This window comes from Gossypium raimondii, chromosome 11 (genome assembly GCF_025698545.1).
Source record: "Gossypium raimondii isolate GPD5lz chromosome 11, ASM2569854v1, whole genome shotgun sequence".
Lineage (NCBI taxonomy): Eukaryota > Viridiplantae > Streptophyta > Magnoliopsida > Malvales > Malvaceae > Gossypium > Gossypium raimondii.
Window position 1 is genome coordinate 54,185,335 of NC_068575.1, and position 20,029 is coordinate 54,205,363.

The following is a 20,029-nucleotide window of genomic DNA, read 5'->3' on the forward strand; positions in this document are numbered from 1 at the left end:
TTAGACCATCCGAGCCTGATTTTCTTATCGTGTTAAGTGCTTACAATCACTCCAGATATGTTATGCTTGAGTTGTGACAAAACCAATTGTCATCGTGTGAGAATGTTCTATTGATGCTGAAGCTAAAGCCTTTGCTGTGTTGATAGAATTTGTCCTTCCCCATCTACAACGAGTGTTTGTTATTTTTTTTCCTAAATTATATGATTCCATTTATTGAATGAATTAATGAATTTACTTTTAAAAAAATCATTAAAAATTCAGAATTAGAGTTACTACTATATTAGTCTAGTTTAAAATCAATAAAATTTAATTATATTAATCTGTTTAAATTTAAGATTGAAACCTTTTCTATTTAAAATATTGAATATTTTATAAATTAAAACGTAAGTTGAAATAATTTCAAATTTTAAAAGTATAATTACGATATTATATTATGCTATACTTTTTTATGTCTCCAAATATAACGTTGTTTTAATTTTTGTTAATTAGCTTATGTATTTTTACAATTATAATTGTAAACCTAATTTAAACTTAATGTAAATGATTATGTTTTTAAAGGGTAAAATTTCCTATAATTTATATTAACATATTACGTAAAATTTTAAATTTATATATAAATTTTCCACATATGTCCATTCACTATCATTTTTTTCATAAAGTATTAAATATCCAAAACTTACCTCTGACAAATTTTATTTTTAAAAATAATTTTAAAGTTTAGAATTTAATAACTTAATTATAAGTTAACATACTATATTCTAATTAAATGGTTTAAGGGTGTAAAAAGTCCTCAAACTTTTTCAAAAAAAGTAATTAAGTCTCTGTTCTTTTTCACTCAATTAGGTATTTGAACTGCCAAAATGCATCAAAAAGGCCCTTTGACCGTTAACTTTAACGGTTGGCCGTTAAAGCCAACCGCCCCTAATTTTTTTCAGTTAAAGTCACCACGTGCCACAACCACAACGTGACATGTGACAAAAAACTGATAAAAATAAAAAGCTATAAAAATTTTTAATTTTTAATAAAAAATATAAGAAATATTTAATTTTATTAAAATTAGAAAAAGATTATAAAAATCGTAAAAATTATAAAATATATAGAAATATATATAAAGTTTTATAAAGTCATAAGAAAATGATAAAAAAATTAAAACAAAAATAATTATTTAAATATTTTTAAAAAAATTAGTTGCTTATGTTAAAAGGTCCAAAAGTATAATGGTTTTAAATACATCATTTAAAATTAAAATATAAATAAGTAATGGAATAAAATTTCTCTAAAGTGAATTTCTTTATTTTAATATTTGGGATAATGGCAAGAAATATTCTTTTACTTTAATAAATTTGTCAATATGGTATCTGTAGTTTTAATTTGTCCGATTTGATACTTATACTTTTGTTCCGTCTAACCTTTTAATATGATATTTGGAGTCCATCTACTTGAAGCCTTGGTAACACAATGAAACACTCCAGTAAAACTAGAGTTACCAGGGTTAGGGTAAATCCTAAAGGAATAAGACTGTATAGAGTTTAAATCATTTAGGACTCTTGACCGCCGCCTTGACGTGTGTGCACCGAGGTTGAGAATCAACACTAAAACAAACAATCTAAGTGCGGTGTGCTGCAAGTATGACAAGTCAGTTGTAATATTTGTAGTGCTTCAATGGAACACCTACGTATTCCAAGGATCAAACCAAAGAGAGTTCTGAAACTAAGTGATTTCTAAAAAAATTAGCATGCAATCAAAGAGTCTAGCTAATCACTCACTAAGTTTTATATTACAACAAGTCATGGTCAAGATTAATTGAGCTAATTAACTATCTAATGCTAAAAAGGACTAAATTGTAAAAATTGATAAACTTACGAAATTAACAAATCAATGACAAACACTGGTTGGTTGATTTCCATGTGGCTAGTTAATCTTTGAATTAATTAACTAAATCATTTAAACTCCTAAATTGTCTCAATTTTACCTCTTGATCTCGATTTTACCAAGTTAGAAAAATTAGTCATGTTTATCTCTCGACCTCACCCAACTAACCCGAGACTATCAAACTGGTGCCCAATAAGATTTCCTCTCGGTCTCACTTATCTTAATTTTACCTTAGGGGCAACCTAAGTTTTGAAGTCTATTCGATTTAGTCCAGTTTGTTACGATTTAGCCCCTGTACCAAAAATTAACTAGCCAACATTTTCATCAACCAACCACCTTAAATTTAGCTACTCATACTCATTTCCAAACAAGCAATCATCCGTAACATATTCATCAAAGTGAAGCACAAGAAAAAGATGAGAAAAACTTTTACCTTTCTTGCAAGAGCTTAAAGTAAACAACAATGGCAACAATTGTGGTAAAGGAAAAAACAAACAAGATAAGATTTTTACTAGATAAATTTAAAAAAAGTTGAGCTATATTAAGTCTATGGATTGAACTGAAAATACAAAGAGTTGGAAGCATCAAATGCGTAAAAAACACTAAGCTACAGTAACTTATAACTAACTAACTAACTAACTAACTAACTAGAGCACTAAAGAAACCAAAAAAACACTAAACCCTAGAAAGCTAGAAGAAGATCACAACAAAAAGATAGTTAATTAGCTCAATTAACAAAAAGATGCTCTAGCAATAAGAATGAAGGTACCTCATTTTTAATCCAACCAAAAGTGGCTTAAAATATCAGAATACAGACCTAACAAATGTGACCAAAATGCCCCTGATCGTCTAATTTTGATTGGTGTTGAGGTTAGACAAGGACTATCCCTATAGTAATCTCTTGTCTCCACTCAATAGTGGTATCGCAATACCCAGACTTTGGTATCATGATACCCATGTCAATCTTGCAATGGGGGGTCCTGGGGTGTCATGGTATCGCGATACCCATCCTTGGTATCGCGATATCACTGAAGCTGACCTCAATTCTCTTCATTTCAACACTGCCAGGGGTATCACGACTTTCATGCTTTGATATCGGGATATCCCCTTCTTGAGTGGTATTTTCTTCACGTTCGGGTCATTATTGACGCCCTACAATATTTAATTAACTCATTAAGTTCGCTATGACACATTTGACTAACTCAGGTCTCAAAAATAACATAAAACTAATAAAAATTATTTATTAACGATAAAACCAAAACTTAACAAAAACATATAAAATAAACCTAAATTGCTCGAGAAAGCTCTTTAAGTGTAGTGGAGAGCGTAATTTGACGTATCAAATTATGACACATCAACTCTTAATTTTAGATAGGCTTTAATCTCAACCGTCGATATAACTCAATTTGTACCGTTGGTTTTTGGGGAGCTCAACTATAAATAGAGGCTTTCCCCCTCATTTGTATTCATCCCATTGATAGTTAAAGAATATATTTGAGAGCATTTACTCAAATTCTTGGTGTGCATTGCTTTCTTGTGGATTTTCAACTCTCTTATTGCTTTTTTCGTTTCGAGCTGCTTTCGCTATATTTTAGGAGCCTTAGAGAATTTTCAGGAGAATTCTCATCTTTCGAGAGTTAGGTTGACTTAGGCAGATTCGGAGCAAAGAAATCGCCTAAGGCCGCGCGGTTTGCGAGACTAAAGTTCTAGTCCCATGAGATATTCATATGCTTAAATTTCATTTACTTATAATTTAATCTATTTTTTTTATTTTTTATCGTATGTGTTATTATTAACTAGTTTCAAACCATACATTCCATTATATATTGTATGTTATTTTGAAACACAATTCTATATTCTAAATACATGGTTTCAACACACATACACGTGTGATAGAGTTTTTGGTATTAATAATGCATTTGATTGAGTTAGTGTCACAAGTTAACTCGACACCAACTCAAGATTGATGATAACACCATGATAAACAATTTAATCTATTTTTTCATTTTAATAACAAACATATTTCATGTGTTATTATTAATTAATTTCAAACCATACGATTCATTATTTATTGCATGTTATTTTAAAATACATATTTATGTTCTAAATTTGTGATTTCTACACGTATACGCATGTGATAGGATTTCTAGTTTTATATAATATATCCGATGAGTTAATATCACAAATTAATCGAACTCCATCCAATTGGAAAGTAAATAAGAACTACCTCTTTTTACACTATTATGAGGATTTTTATTATAAAAACCTATAAAATGACTAAGTATAATAAATTTTAAACTTAAATCATCATAATTTTATCATATTAACTAAATTTTTTACATAGATATTTTTTATAAATATAATTTAAATATTTTTTCACCAATGGGGTCCGTAATAATCCAATCCAATATTAGTTTAACTCTTTCTATTTTATTTTTAATCAAGCAAGTAGGTATATTTAATATGGGTAAACTATATCAATTGTTCTTGAACTTTATTAAATTATGTTTCAGTCACTTAACTTTTCAAACTCATGTAATAGCCATTAATATTATTGATTTGGTATATTTTTGCCACTCATCTGTTATCTTCGATTAAAATGATGACGTAATATATTAATTTAAAGGGCCAATAACCAATTTGGTCCTCGCAGATAAATAAAACATTAATTTCATATTTTTAAATAATTTCTTAATAATTGTTCTATTTTTTTAAAATCTTAAAAATAAATTAAAATTGTTAAAAATATAAAATGTATTATGAAAATTATAAATTATTATTGTAAAATTTAAATAAAAATTTATATTAATATTAAATAAAATTAATAAAACCCTCCCCTCTCCCTCTCCCTCGCCCTCTCCCTCCATCTTTTCCCCTTTCCTCAAAACTTTCCTCCATTTTCTTAGAGGTTTCAAAATGTTCAAAAATAATACTAATAGTCCTCAATGCTAAGCAAGTCCAAAAAACTGTACGATTACTACACTATAGGAGAAGATGGAGAGGGAGGGAGGTGAGGGGGAGACGGTGGGGAAGAGGGAGTAGGAGGGGAGATGGTGGGGGAGAGGTGAGGGACAAGGGTGGGGGAAAAGGTTTTTTTTTTTTTTTTAAATATTAATATAGTTGTTTTATTTAAGATAAGATAATGTTTTATAATACATTTTATATTTTTAATAAATTTAATTTAATTTTAAAATTTTTAAAAAACTTTTTAGAATAATTATTAAGAAAATATTTAAAAATATATCAAAAAAATATTTTATTCATATTTCAGTGACCAAATTGGTTATTAGCCCCTTAAATTAATGTCACATCATCATTTTAACGAGAGATAACGGATGAGTGGCAAAAATGTAACAACTCGATAACATTAATAGTTTTAAAAGTTGGGTGATCAAAATGTAATTTTATATAAAGTTTAAAGGCAATTGATGTACTCAGGGCCCTAAAATAAAACAATTTCCATTTAAACCTTTTATAGTTTATAAAATTTTAAATTAGTAATGGTAAAATTGCACTTTGGCCTCCTAAAATAATAAAATTTAATTTAATCCTTTAAAAATTATAAAGATATAGACTATTAAAATAGTAAAATTATATTTTACTATCATAAAAATATACAATTTAATTTTGGCCTCAAAAATTTTTTTGATTCCGTAACTGAATGTATCCTGCATAATTTAATTAAAATATAAATTTTTGAAATCCAAGGAATTAATTTTTTAAATCTTTTACATGATGTAATAAGACGTTTCTCTAATTAAGCAATAATATATATATATATATATTTGGATATTGAAAAAACCACAAAATTAACTAAGGCTTATACGAAGTCAAGTTTAAGAAATGGAAATTTTAAAATTTAAATAGCAGTGTTTCTAGAAACACCTTTTAACCTTAATCAGATCTGTTTACGAGTCCAGTGATTTACTCAGTCTAAATTTGGACAAAAATTTTGTATTTATTATATATATATTTTAAATATTTAAATTTAATTACAAAATCTATAATATTATTATAATATATATATTTTATTATTTTTAAATAGTAGAATAAGTTTGTTTGGCCCAACTGGTCTTAGGTCTATATTTCTTTTTAAAATTGGCCCGTGGTTTGGTCTGACTTTGCCATGAACACATCCAATCTTAGCCTCTCTTTCTCACCATTCATGGTTTTGCCTTAAAACCCCATTTTCTATCATAGGTAAGGTATAGGTATGCTTGTCGTTTATGTCTTGCTTTTACTTTTTATAGCTTGATTTATTTATTGGTGTGTGGGTGTGAAAGTGAAAGCATTCGTCATTGTTGTATGTGAATTATGGGTACATGCCAACTTTGTACAACATGGATGATAGTGAAATTATAGTTTTGTGTCGACATTGGTATATTTGACCATTATTTGGTTTGCAGTGAATAATGATAGGGTGATTAAAGGGGTTGATTAGGATGTAACAATTAACTAAGCTTTCGTCAAAAGAGAAGATGATCTCTACTCCAACAATATGATTAATTTTTAAGGCTACTGTATCTAACCAAATGAGAAATAATAATAAATGATAGATTTTGAATTAGGAATTCAACAGGGGAGGGTGTGGACTGTGGATGCATCTTAAGTTTTAACCAATAAACCTGCAGACCGCAATCATCAAAGTTTTTATGCATGATAAAATGCTAGCTGTAGTCTAAAATGTGTTGCACAGAGGACCACGCATGCGTGAATATGCAAAGCTTAAAATTTAGTAGCCCAATCATGATTATATCTAATTATGAATTTTACCTCCCTATTTTATAAAAACTTGAGAAGTTATTATTTTAATTTATAGGGTGTATATGTTTAAGTTGGGTTGATTCGGTTCTCGATTTTTTTATATTATTTTTGAGTTTTGAGTTTTTAGATTTATTTTGACAAAATGAATATTATCTTGTGACTTTTCAACATTATTTGATAAAGTTTAAAAAATCATAAATATTAGTAAAAAAGTTAATTTTTCAAGTAAATAAAAATCAATAACTCTTATATAATTTTATTTAAAATAAATGTAAAAATATATTTTAGTTATTTCAAAATTTTAAATATAAAATATTTATTTTACATTACAAAATGATTCGTAACCATAATTTTTAACTTATATTTTGTAAACGATCCAAACAACTTGATTCAAATTGATTTTTGATTTGTACTTTACAAAAATTGTTTAGTTCATCTAGCTATTGATAAACACATAAACTTAAAAATTATTATTTTATTAATTTAATATATGTAAACTGTTCAACTAATTTTTTATGTTAATTTCTTACATAAATTATTGAATGTTTATTTGTGGTTAGGAATTTAATGATAATGTTAGAAGTGTTAATTTCACTTTGAGAATTTAATTGAATTCCTGAAATGGCTGTTTTAGTTAATTGAATAATATAAAGGCAATTCATGGATTTAGTTAATCATAAATTACTAAATTTAAATTTCTATATTTGTTTAAGGATATCATGTGACGTATAAGCATGGCTGCTTTAGAAACTTTGAAAGATTATCATATGATAATGGTACTAAAGCCAAAATAACTATTTCATATTTTGTCATTTTGTCCAAACCAATCAACTTTTAATTAATCTAGACTATACCCGGTCTTCCAATAAATAAGCGGTAATCCGATCTCCTTGCATTTCACGGGATATAAAATTGAGGAAAGAAGTTTTTGAAATGTTGTTTATTTGATAATCAATTAAATCTTCAACAATTAAAAGTATTGTTTTCGTGTTAGCGTTTTGTTTTCGATTTTTGCAGAGAGCTGCATATAATTTATTGGAAAAAATACACGTTAGCGAACAAAAATAAATAAATATAAATATAAAAATATATATATAATAAAATAAATTGAATAATTTATATTTAAATTATCGGATATGAAAACCAATAAATAACATAACAAAAACCTGAAATCAATAAGAAGAAACAAGTTTTACTAGATGCTGAGATTTGTTTTACACAGTCTCTGAACTATTACCAATTTTACAATCCAACCCAGGTAAGTTCATATGATTAAACTTTCATGATTATTTGTTAATTTAGGAATGGTATAATATATTTCTTCATATTTTGTTGTTGAAATTAAGATTATTGTAAAAGTATGAAAATTGAATTCAATGTTTAAAACGAGTAGAACACAAGATTGAGTACGATCGTTCCGTGGAAAAGAATAAATTTAACGGATAAGACCGTGGTTGGACCATGGCAATGTTTAAATGTAAGACCATTGCTGAGCTATGGCATTTTAATGAAAAGACCATAACTGGGTTATGACACCTTGAACGTAAGGCCATGGTTGGACCATGGCAGTATAAATACATGTGTAAGACCATAACTGGGCTATGGCATTTTGATGATAAGACCATAACTGGGTTATGACACTACAAATGTAAGACCATGGCAGGGCCATGGCAATGCATGTGTAAGACCATAATTGGACTATGGCACAAAAAGAACGATGTACTTATATCCGTAAGCCGTTTTTCGATTCAATAAGAAATGGTAAGAGACTTATGTGATTGGATTGAAAGATTTATAAATTATTATTGATATTGATCTGAAGGAAGTGTGTTTATTGATTATATTGTATTTGACAGGGAAAAATGTATGATTTATTTACAATTTAATTTATTATATTATATTAAGTTCAGTAAGATTAATGTTTAACCTATTGAACTTACTAAGCTTCATTAAGCTTACTCGTGTTGTTTAATGTTCTTGTAGATTAATGTGTAGTTGGAAGATCGGATCAACACATCAAGCTACACTATCTAGTTTATTCCGGTAGTTTTTGCAATATAAATTTTGGTTTATATGACATGTATAGGGTTGGTTTGGCAATGAAATAGTTTGAATTGTGGTTGTGAATATTAAATGTTTGTATGCATGTAATTAGTAGTAGAATTTGATAAATCAATGAAATGAGTTAAATAGGTAGGTATAAGTAAATAAAATATTTGTGATGTTATGTCACGTTGAGAACATGTTTTAGCTTGTATTGATTGCTTGGTTGGGATATATTGGTGTATGTAAATGTTGAGTACAGGTTAATGTCAAAATGGGTGAGAAAAGTGGCCTTAAAATTGTAACACCCCTAACCCTTATCCGGTACCGAAATAGGGTTACGGAGCATTACCGAACTTTACGAATTAAATACGGACATTTCTAAACTTTTGTTACACATATTAAGAATCAATCATATAGCACTCATATTGTCCCTTAGATGGACCTTCGAGGCCCAATATTCACCTTAGAAGTGAATCGGGACTAAACCGGATACTCAGGAATTTTTTCCAAAATTTTAAAATTTTCTTAGAAGCAGGGGACACATGCCCGTGTCTCTACCCGTGTGGACGAAAATAGGCCATTTTGAGGCCACTTTTCTCACCCATTTTGTCATTAAGCTCTTATAAGCTTCCGTTCAACCCTTATCGGTTTCTGTTTAGCACTTATGTGCTTCTGTGCAGCCTTCAGGCTCCTAAATACGATGTACTCATATCTGTAAGTCGTTCTCTGATTCAATAAGGATTGGTAAGTGAAGTTATAAAATTACTATTGGAAGGTTTATTATTATTGGAATTGTTATGAACTAAATACATTCATCAATTGAAGTTGTGATTGACAGGGAAAATATATTGAATGAATTTATTTTAGTTGATGTGTTATAGTATGTTCCGTAAGATTTATATTTTAAGCCATCGAACTTACTAAGCTTCTTTAAGCTTACTTGTATTGTTAAATGTTATTGTAAATTAACGTGAGGCCGAGAGATCAGATCAATACATCAAGCCACACTATCCAACTTGTTCCTGTAGTTTTTGCAACATATATTATGGTTTATATGGTATGTATAGGGTTGGATTAGTTTGTGTAAATGTTAAGAATTACATTTTGTTATATTCCTAATCAACTTATTTATGTATGGTTTAATTATGTTTGGTACATGTGTTAGAGTAATTAGGTGATGGTTAACTTATAGGCATATAAGTGAATTGACTAAGGTGGTAAATTAGAATGTTAGGATATGTGATAATATGACAATATTAGAGCTAGGAATTTAGTTTTTTTTGAAGGCATTGTTATGGCCTATGAGTATGAAATTTGGGATGTGTAGGTTGAAATCAAGAATGAGTGAGAAAAGTGGCCTTAAAATGACCTATTTTCGTCCACACATGCAGAGACACGGACGTGCGTCTCAACTGTGTGTGATACTCGGCTTAACACATCAGAGTATGGTTCGGCCGTGTGACCAAAGTCAGAGAGTTACACGGGTATGGACACGGGATGGGACATGGTCGTGTGCCTCACATCGAATGCCCACACGGCCTGGCCACACGGGTGTGTGTCCCTTGCACTTAGGAAAAATTTTAGAATTTTGGGGAAAAATTTTTTGATTTTCGGTTTTATCCCGATTTATTTTTAACACGTATTTTGGGCTTCGATGACCCATATAAGGGACAATATGAGTGAATTGTGATTGGTTTATGATATGTTTATTAAATATTATAAAATATTCGTATTTATTCTGTAAGGTCTGGTAATATCCTGTAACTCTATTCTGACGACGAATAAGGGTTAGAGGTGTTACATTTAGTGGTATCAGAGCTCAATTGAGTCGATTCTTGGAAACGAACGTAAAGTGTAAAATGTTTAAAAATACATGCCATATAAATATGTGATAGTATGATGTGTATGATCTGATCTAACATTTGTTTACTTATATGCTGTAAAGATGTCAGAAAGATCCGAACATGCTAATAATGATGAAGTTAATAATAGAGCACAAACATCTGAACATGGGACAAGTAGTAATGTCCTAATTCCTCCGGCTGAAGAACAAGAACTTAAAAATATATTCTTTGGGTTTATGAATCAATGGTTTAGTGAGTTTATACAAGAAAGAAACTTAGCTCAACAACCTCTTCCCCCTACTGTACCATCTGTAGAGCCTCCGATTACACCTCTACCTCCTCCAGCGATTGAATTAAGTAAACGTACTCCGATTGAAAAACTCAAAAAGTGTGGGACCGAAGAATTTCGAGGTAGGTCAGATGATGATCCAGTCAAAGCAGAGTATTGGCTTCAAAATACGATAAGAGTTTTTTAAAAAATAGCTCGTTCTCCCAAAGATTATCTGAGGTGTGTTGTGTCACTAATGAAAGAAGAAGCTTATAATTGATGGTTGACTATAGTGGCTGTAATGTCGAAAGGGAAAATCACTTGGGAATTTTTTCAGAGTGAATTTAAAAATAAATACGTTGGCAAGAGGTATCTAGACAAAAAAAGAATAGAGAATTTCTTAACCTGGGCCAAGGAAACAGATTGGTAGCCGAGTACGAAAGAGAATTTGTATACCTCAGTAGATACACCCGAAAAATTGTACCAACCGAAGAAGAAATGTGTATTCAGTTTGAAGAAGAGTTAAATGATGAAATCAGAATGATGATTGGGGGCACGAAAATACGGAAATTTGTCATTTTGTCAGATTGTGCTCTGAAAATGGAAGAGGTGTACAACAAAAAAAATACAACGAGATAGACAAAATAAAGAGTCTTATAAAAGAAGTTCCTTAAAGTCGATTTCAGCTTTACCTGCGCAAAAGTCTAGAGATGATTTCAGTCGAGCCACCCTAATGCCTGAACGATAAAACATGACAAGATGATTCAACAAGATTACGAGGTATCTATTAGACCCGTTGTTAGTGTGGGTAGTGTGCAAAATGCTCCCAGGCCTAAATGCAAGTGTTGTGGGAAATACCACCCCAGTGAATGTAGAAGTAAAGCGGGGGCTTGTTATAAATGTGGAGTCACTGACCATTTTATTTGAAATTGTCCTTAATTGCGAAAAGAGAATGAAGAGCAGAAAGAAAAGTAAGTGGCACTTCTTAACGAAGTAGACATTTGGGCCAGAATAGTGCTACTGGGATTGCTCGTTCAGGTATGAGAGATTCTGTTACCCAATTAGAAGCTAGGGCACCTGCACGTACTTATACCATCCGAGCGAGAGAATAAGCTACGGCTCCAGACGTGATTGCTGGTACATTTTATCCCTTTAATTTCACTGTATATGTATTGATTGACCCTGGGTCTACATATTCTTATATTTGCACTGTGTTAGTATTAGAAAAGAAATTGTCTGTTGAACCTACTGATTATGATATACAAGTCACTAATCCATTAGGCCAAAGTGTAATAGTTAATTTAGTGTGTCGTGACTGTCCACTGAAAGTAAGAGACTGTGAATTCCATGCTGATTTAATATTACTACCTTTTCAAGAATTTAATATTATTCTGGGAATGGATTGGTTAACGAAGCATGATGCTGTAGTAAACTGTAGAGAGAAATGGATTGATTTGAAATGTCAGACAGGGGAAGTAATTTCAATTGAGTCTAAGAATCCAAAAGAAATTGTTAGAATTATTTCAGCTTTTTCAGCTTAGAGATTAATGCGAAAAGGTAATGGGGCATTTTTAGCCTACATTCTTGATACTCGGGATTCTAAATCAAAATTAGAACAGTTACTGGTTGTTAATGAGTTTGCTGATGTATTTCCTGAAGAATTACCAGGTTTGCCACTTGATCGTGAAGTTGAGTTTATGATTGATGTGATTCCTGGAACAGCTCCTATATCAATAACACCATATCGTATGGCAATAGCCAAGTTAAAGGAATTTAAAAGCACAGTTGCAAGTGTTATTAGACAAAGGGTTCATCAGACTGAGTATGTCTATTTGGGGTGCACCTGCCTTATTTATGAAAAAAATACAGTTCTTTGAGATTGTGTATAGACTACAGACAGTTGAATAAGGCTACAATTAAAAATAAATATTCTTTGCCACGTATCGACGACTTGTTTGATCAACTGAAATGTGCCGCAGTGTTTTCGAAGATAGACCTTAGATCCAGGTATTATCAGTTGAAGGTTAAAGAGTGTGATGTGTCGAAGACTATTTTCTGAACTCAATATGGTCATTATGAGTTTCTGGTAATGCCATTTGGCTTAACTAATGCCCCTGTTACATTCATGGATTTAATGAATCTGATTTTTCAACCTTATTTGGATAGATTTGTGGTTGTGTTTATCGATTATATACTGATCTATTCCAAGACAGAATTCGAGCATACGCAACACTTGAGGATTGTGCTACAGACTTTGAGAGAAAAGCAGTTGTACGCAAAGTTTAGTAAGTGTGAATTTTGGCTTCACGAGGTTAGATTTCTAGGTCACATTGTATTAGCCGATGAGATTCGAGTTGATCTGAGTAAAGTTTCTGATGTGGTGAATTGGAAAATTCCTAAAAATATTTTAAAAGTGCGAAGTTTTCTGGGTCTAGTAGGTTATTATCGACGTTTTGTTAAGAATTTTTTGATGATTACTTCGCTGTTGACCCAATTATTACAGAAAATGTGGAATTTGTTTGGTCTAAAAAGTGTCAACAGAGTTTTGATCAGTTGAAGAAAATGTTGACAGAAGCTCTAGTTTTGACTCAACCACAATCGGGTGTACCGTATGTTGTTTATAGTGATGCGTATCTGAATGGTTTAAGTTGTGTACTGATGCAGTCAGGTAAAGTAGTGGCCTATGCTTCTCGACAGTTAAAGCTGCATGAGAAGAATTATCCTACACATGATCTTAAGTTGGCTGTAATCGTATTCGCTTTGAAGATTTGGAGATATTACTTATACGATGAGAAATGTTATGTGTTCACAAATCATAAAAGTTTGAAGTATTTGATGTCCCAGAAAGAGCTGAATTTGAGACAAAGATGGTGGTTAGAATTGCTGAAAGATTATGATCTAGTTATTAACTACCACTCGGGAAAGGCTAATATGGTTACGAATGCACTTAGTTGAAAGTCGTCATTGTTTGCACTTCGAGCATTGAACACTCATTTATCTCTTAATGAAGATGGTTCTGTATTAGCAGAATTGAGAACGAAACCTCTGTTTCTCCAACAATCCAAGAATTACAAGATGATGATCCGAAATTGGTGTTGAAACAACAAATGGTTCAGGACAATTTGAGTTCAAAGTATAGCAATGATGATGATGGTATGTTACATTATCGTAATAGAATTTGTGTTCTGAATAACTCGGATTTGAAAAATGATATTCTTTCTAAAGCTCATAATAACAAGTACTCTATTCATCCGGGTAGCACGAAGATGTATTGTGATTTAAGACAGATGTATTGGTGGTTGGGTATGAAACAGGAAATCTGTGAATTTGTAGCAAAGTGTCTGATTTGTCAACAAGTGAAAGCAGAACATCAAGTTCAAACAGGTTTACTACAACTTGTTATGGTTCCTGAATGGAAGTGGGAGCATATCACAATGGATTTTGTATCTGGGTTGCATGTGACTCCGAAAAAGAAAGATTCAATATGGGTGATTGTTGATAGATTGACTAAGTCGGCACATTTTATTCCAGTCAGAACAGACTTTTCACTTGAGAAGTTAGCAGAATTGTATATATCAGAGATTGTGAGGTTACATGTGGTCCCAACATCTATTATTTCAAATCAGGAATCGAGATTTACATCTAGATTTTGGAGTAAACGACAGGAGGTATTGGGTACAAAGTTAAATTTTAGCACAACGTTTCATCCTCAGACTGACGGGCAATCAGAATGAGTGATTCAGATTTTGGAAGATATGTTAAGATGTTGTATACTTGAGTTTGGAGGTAGCTGGGAAAAGTATTTTCCGTTGGTTGGATTTGCATATAATAATAGCTATCAATCCAATATCAAAATGGCATCATTTGAAGCTCTTTATGGGAGGAAATGTAAGACACCATTGTATTGGTCTGAGTTGAGAGAATCCAAGTTAGTAGAAGTTGACTTGATACAGGAAACTGAAGAAAAAGTTTGGATTATCCGGGACAGTTTGAAAGATGCTTCTGACCGTCAGAAATCATATGCAAATTTGAAAAGAAGAGATATAGAATTCAATATGGGTGATCGAGTATTCTTAAAAGTCTCACCGTAGAAGAAAACATTACAGTTTGGCAGAAAAGAAAAACTGAGTCCAATATTTATTGGACCGTATGAAATTATTGAATGAATCAGCTCTGTAGCTTATAAATTAGCTCTGCCTCTGGAACTTAGAAAATTCATAACGTGTTTCATGTATCGATGTTCAAACGGTATAGATATGATCATTTACACGTAATTCCTTACAGTGAGATTGAACTGTAACTAGATATAACGTATTCGAAAGAACCGGTGAGAATTTTGGCCCAAAAGGTTAAAGAATTGCAAAACAAATGAGTACCTTTAGTAAAAGTATTATGGCATCGTCATGGTTCGGAGGAAGCTACTTGGGAAACAAAGGAATCGATGAGATCACAATATCCAAATCTATTCTCAGGAAACAAATTTCAATGACGAAATTTCCTAAAAGGGGGATAGTTGTAACAACCCAATTTTTAGTGGTGTCAAAAATAGTAGTTCGAAACCAATAAATCCGACGAGTAAGTTTGAAAATGTTATTATTTATTATTTATGAGTCAAGTGTGATTTTAGAAGATTTTTGAATTAGTGATTTGTGTTTTAGAAGGATTTATTAGGTAAGTTGTTTTGAAAATGAGGTATTGAGACCTCAATTTTATAAACCGAGCCGTAAATATTTTTATAAATATTTAAATAGTGTCATTAAGATAGTATTAAAGTTTTGTTAGAAAATTTTAACGTTTTGAGAGTTAATTAAGTAAAAAGAACTAAATTGAAAAAGGTGAAAAACTTGCTAGTTAAAGAAATAGTGATTAAATGGAATAAATGTTAAATCAGGGAGGTCTTGAAGGGTAAATAAGCCTAAAATGAGAAGGCTGGACGGTATGATTGTAGAAAATAAATAAGGAAACAATGTGAACTAAGGGTAAAATTGTAAATTTTATAAATTAAACAAATAAAACAATAATTAAAAGAGTTTCTAGTAAATTCTTCATAATTCTCAGCCAAAACACCATAGGAGAGTCTCCAAAAGCTGGTTTTTCATATTTTACATCATGTGAGTTCAATTCTTGCTCTTTTCTTGAAATTTTGTGTTTTTAAGACTTTTACAAAAAAATCCAATTATCTATTTTATTAGTTTTTGATTTTATTGGTAATTTTGAAAGTTACCATGGATGAATATTGAATGTTTATGATGAATTGACATGGGTTTAGAGCTTTAATTTTTTGTATGATGATTTTATTAAGTGAATTTGATATATAATGATTTTAGGACTAAGTTGTGAAAATGTTAAGTATTAGGGTTTGGTATTAAAATTCTGAATATCAAGAGCTGTAAAATAGCTTAGGATATTTAAATAAACTATCAATTGAGAAAAATTAGCTCAATTGGTAGATTAATTAGTGAGGACTAAATTGCAAAATTGTAAAAGTTGAGGTAATTGTGTAATTACAAAAATTTAAGGGTATTAATTGTGAAGTGAATTGAAATTGAAATATGTGCTAATTAATGAATAATTTTATATTTTAGATCAAGAGCCCGTAGATAATCTTGAAAAGGAGAATTAGCATATTAGTCCCTAACTATTACAAATTTTACAATTTAATCCAGGTAAGATGAAATGAATATTAGTTCGTATGGTTAAATTTTATTGTTTATATGTTAAATTGATAAATGAAATTATGTATGTATTCATATCTATTATTGAAAGAAAAATATTGTGGAAATCATGAATGGAAATGAATATCGAGTTAAAGTGGAATGCGAGATTGAATACAATCATTGTCCGGCAAAGGAAGATTTGACGGCAATTTACCCAAGTAAACCGAGGTTTAGCATTTGTTGCGAACTTTCTTGTTTACTTTCTGTTTAGCTTTTATGAGTTTCTGTTAACTCTTATGAGTTTCTGTTAACTCATATGAGTTTCTGTTCAACCCTAATAGGTTTCCGTTCAGCTCTTTTGAGCTTCAGTTTAACCCTTACGGGTTTCCGTTCAGCTCTTATAAGCTTCCGTTCAACCCTTATAGGTTTCTGTTTAGCACTTATGTGCTTCTGTGCAACCTCTCCTGAATACGATGTACTCATATCCGTAAGTCGTTCTCCGACTCAGTAAGGATTGGTAAGTGAAGTTATGAAATTACTATTGGAAGGCTTATTGTTATTATTGGAATTGTTATGAACTAAATACATTCATCAATTGAAGTTGTGATTGACAGGGAAAGTATATTGAATGAATTTATTTTAGTTGGTAAGATTTATATTTTAAGCCATCGAACTTACTAAACTTATTTAAGCTTACTTGTATTGTTAAATGTTCTTGTAGATTAACGTGAGGCTGGGAGATCGGATCAACACATCAAGCCACACTATCCAACTTGTTTCGGTATTTTTTGCAACATATATTATGGTTTATATGGCATGTATAAGGTTGCATTGGTTTATGTAAATGTTAAGAATTACATTTTGTTATATTCCTAATCAACTTATTTATGTATGGTTTAATTATGTTTGGTACATGTGTTGGAGTAGTTAGGTGATGGTTAACTTATAGGCATATAAGTGAATTGACTAAGGTGGTAAATTAGAATGTTAGGGTATGTGATAATATGACAATATCAGAGCTAGGAATTTGGTTGTTTTGAAGGTATTGATATGGCCTATGAGTATGAAATTTGAGATGTGTAGGTTGAAATCAAGAATGGGTGAGAAAAGTGGCCTTAATATGGCCTATTTTCGTCCACACATGCCGAGACACGGGCATGTGTCTTAGCTATGTGGCTCACACGGTCTAACACATGGGCGTGTGGTCCGGTCGTGTGTCCCCTGTATCTTAAAATTTAGAAATAGAATGCCCAGGTTTTTGCACACGGCCTAGCACATGGGCGTATGGCTTGGCCGTGTGACCCCTGCACCTTACACGCGGCCTAGCACATGGACTTGTGGCATGGCCGTGTGGCCCAAGTCAGAGAGTTACACGAGATGGGATATGCCGTGTGCCTCACATCGAATGCCTACACGGCCTAAGACACTGGCGTGTCTCTTGGCTGTGTGAGCCATATGGCCTGGCCACACAGGCGTGTGTCCCTTACATTTAGAAAAAATTTTAGAATTTTGGGGATAAATTCTCTGAGTTTCCGGTTTGGTCCCGATTTATTTTAAACACGTATTTTGGGCCTCGAGGGCCCATATAAGGGACAATATGAGTGAATTGTGATTGGTTTATGATATATTTATTGAATGTTATAAAATGTTCGTATTTATTCTGTAAGGTCTGGTAATGTCCCGTAACCCTATTCCAGCGACAGATAAGGGTTAGGGGTGTTACAAAAATCTCAATGGGAGAATTTAGTGGTGAGAGGTTTAGTCTTTAATATACAAGAGTGAGGATTTTTCACTAGAATGTGTTAGAATAAGTTCATTGGTTGTATTCATTTCAAATATAGTGAATTCATCTCATTGAGTTAGGCTCCATAGACATAAAGAAACTGAATTGCATATTCAGTTTATTGTCCTCTATTTCAAATATTCTATTTCTTGCAATTATCGACTAGTTTAGGTTAATAATTTTTATGTGTTTAGACTTAGATTTATTTAGGTACTATTTTAATAGTTTTGTAATAGTCTTACATTTAATCATATCATACATTAGTTTATCGAGTTGATGTTATGCATTAATTTATATGAGTTTTCAGACATTTTAATTTTTAGAAAATTGATCTCAAAATCTAAAATTTTTAGCCTCACCTTGACTGGAATAAGAGGAGATATAGGTAGCTTGGTCTCATTTTTAGGCCTCAAACCCTTATATACTTGTCGTTTCCTATCCTATGGTGCCACGTGCCAAGTTGCCATTGGCGGATGAAGGGTAAGTGGCCTAGTGTGATAGGCTTAGATAGAGTGACCTATTGTGCTTTGGGTCATTTCAGATGAAATGTGATAATTGAAATCTGATGAGATGGTAAATAAGGAAGTTCACTTATCAAGCAAATTGTAAAATGAAAAGCTCTTATGAGGAATCATTTTAAAAGAAATTATTTGTACCACTAAAGAATTTAATTATTCGTATGATAATAGCAAGATGTAACAAAAAGCTCAATTAATGTTTTAAAATAATTCCATTTATCAACTTACACAACCATGATCTTATCTTTTTTTCGTTACAATGTTACTATTTTAATATTTTATCAAATTGCACCAACATGCATCATACTTTTTATTTTAGGTTGAGGAAAAACAACTGTTGTTCCTACCCAATTTCAAACAAACAAACAAACAAACAAAAACAACTTCAAAATCCTTCGAATTCGCAAGCACTATTACTGTGAATTCTAACATTATTTTTTTTATAAAATTTAATCAAATAAGAATTAGTGTAAGCAATATTATGCTAAATTATATTACAATAAAATCAATTCAATATAATAAAAGAGAATAATAATACTAAATTTATTAATAAAAATATAATAAGCAAAAATAATTAATAGTGATATATTATGGTAATTCATTTTACATTTATGGCTTGAATGGTAAAAAATCTTCTAAAATATATATATTAAAAAAATCAATAGTTGAATAATCATTTTGTAATTTTTCATAGTTGAATGATCAAAAAAAAAATTGATAATCAAGTGACCATGTTGTAACTTTTCATAGTTAAATGATAAAAGAAATTACTAATAATTTGGTAACTAATAACTTAGTTTACCTTATTATTTAACTTTCAATCTAAGGCTACCTGACCACCTCCTGATGTACCAACGTCGGAAGTGAGAATACTGCTACAATAGATAAATATTTAGGCGGTGTCCGCAAGTATACGGGTCAGGTTGTAATATAGATTTGTACAACGAAGTACTGGAAGTACTTCGAGGATCATACCCAAAGGAGGCTTGAAAATAAAGTTAATTCCTACTTTAACATATTTAATTAGTACTTTAATTAAATTATATTATGAATATTCATAAGGTGATAATAAAAGATGTTTTATAAGAATAATAAAATAACGAAAGACTGGATTATAAACTTATCAATTTTACAACAGAAGACTAACTCGTTTCGGTGTTCATAATTAACTCCTACTTCGAGTTCTATCCAACCAGCTAGTCATTAACCTAACAAGGCCTCTTGGCCTTCCACTAACCTAATGAGTCGGCAATAATTACTTACCTCTCGATATCACA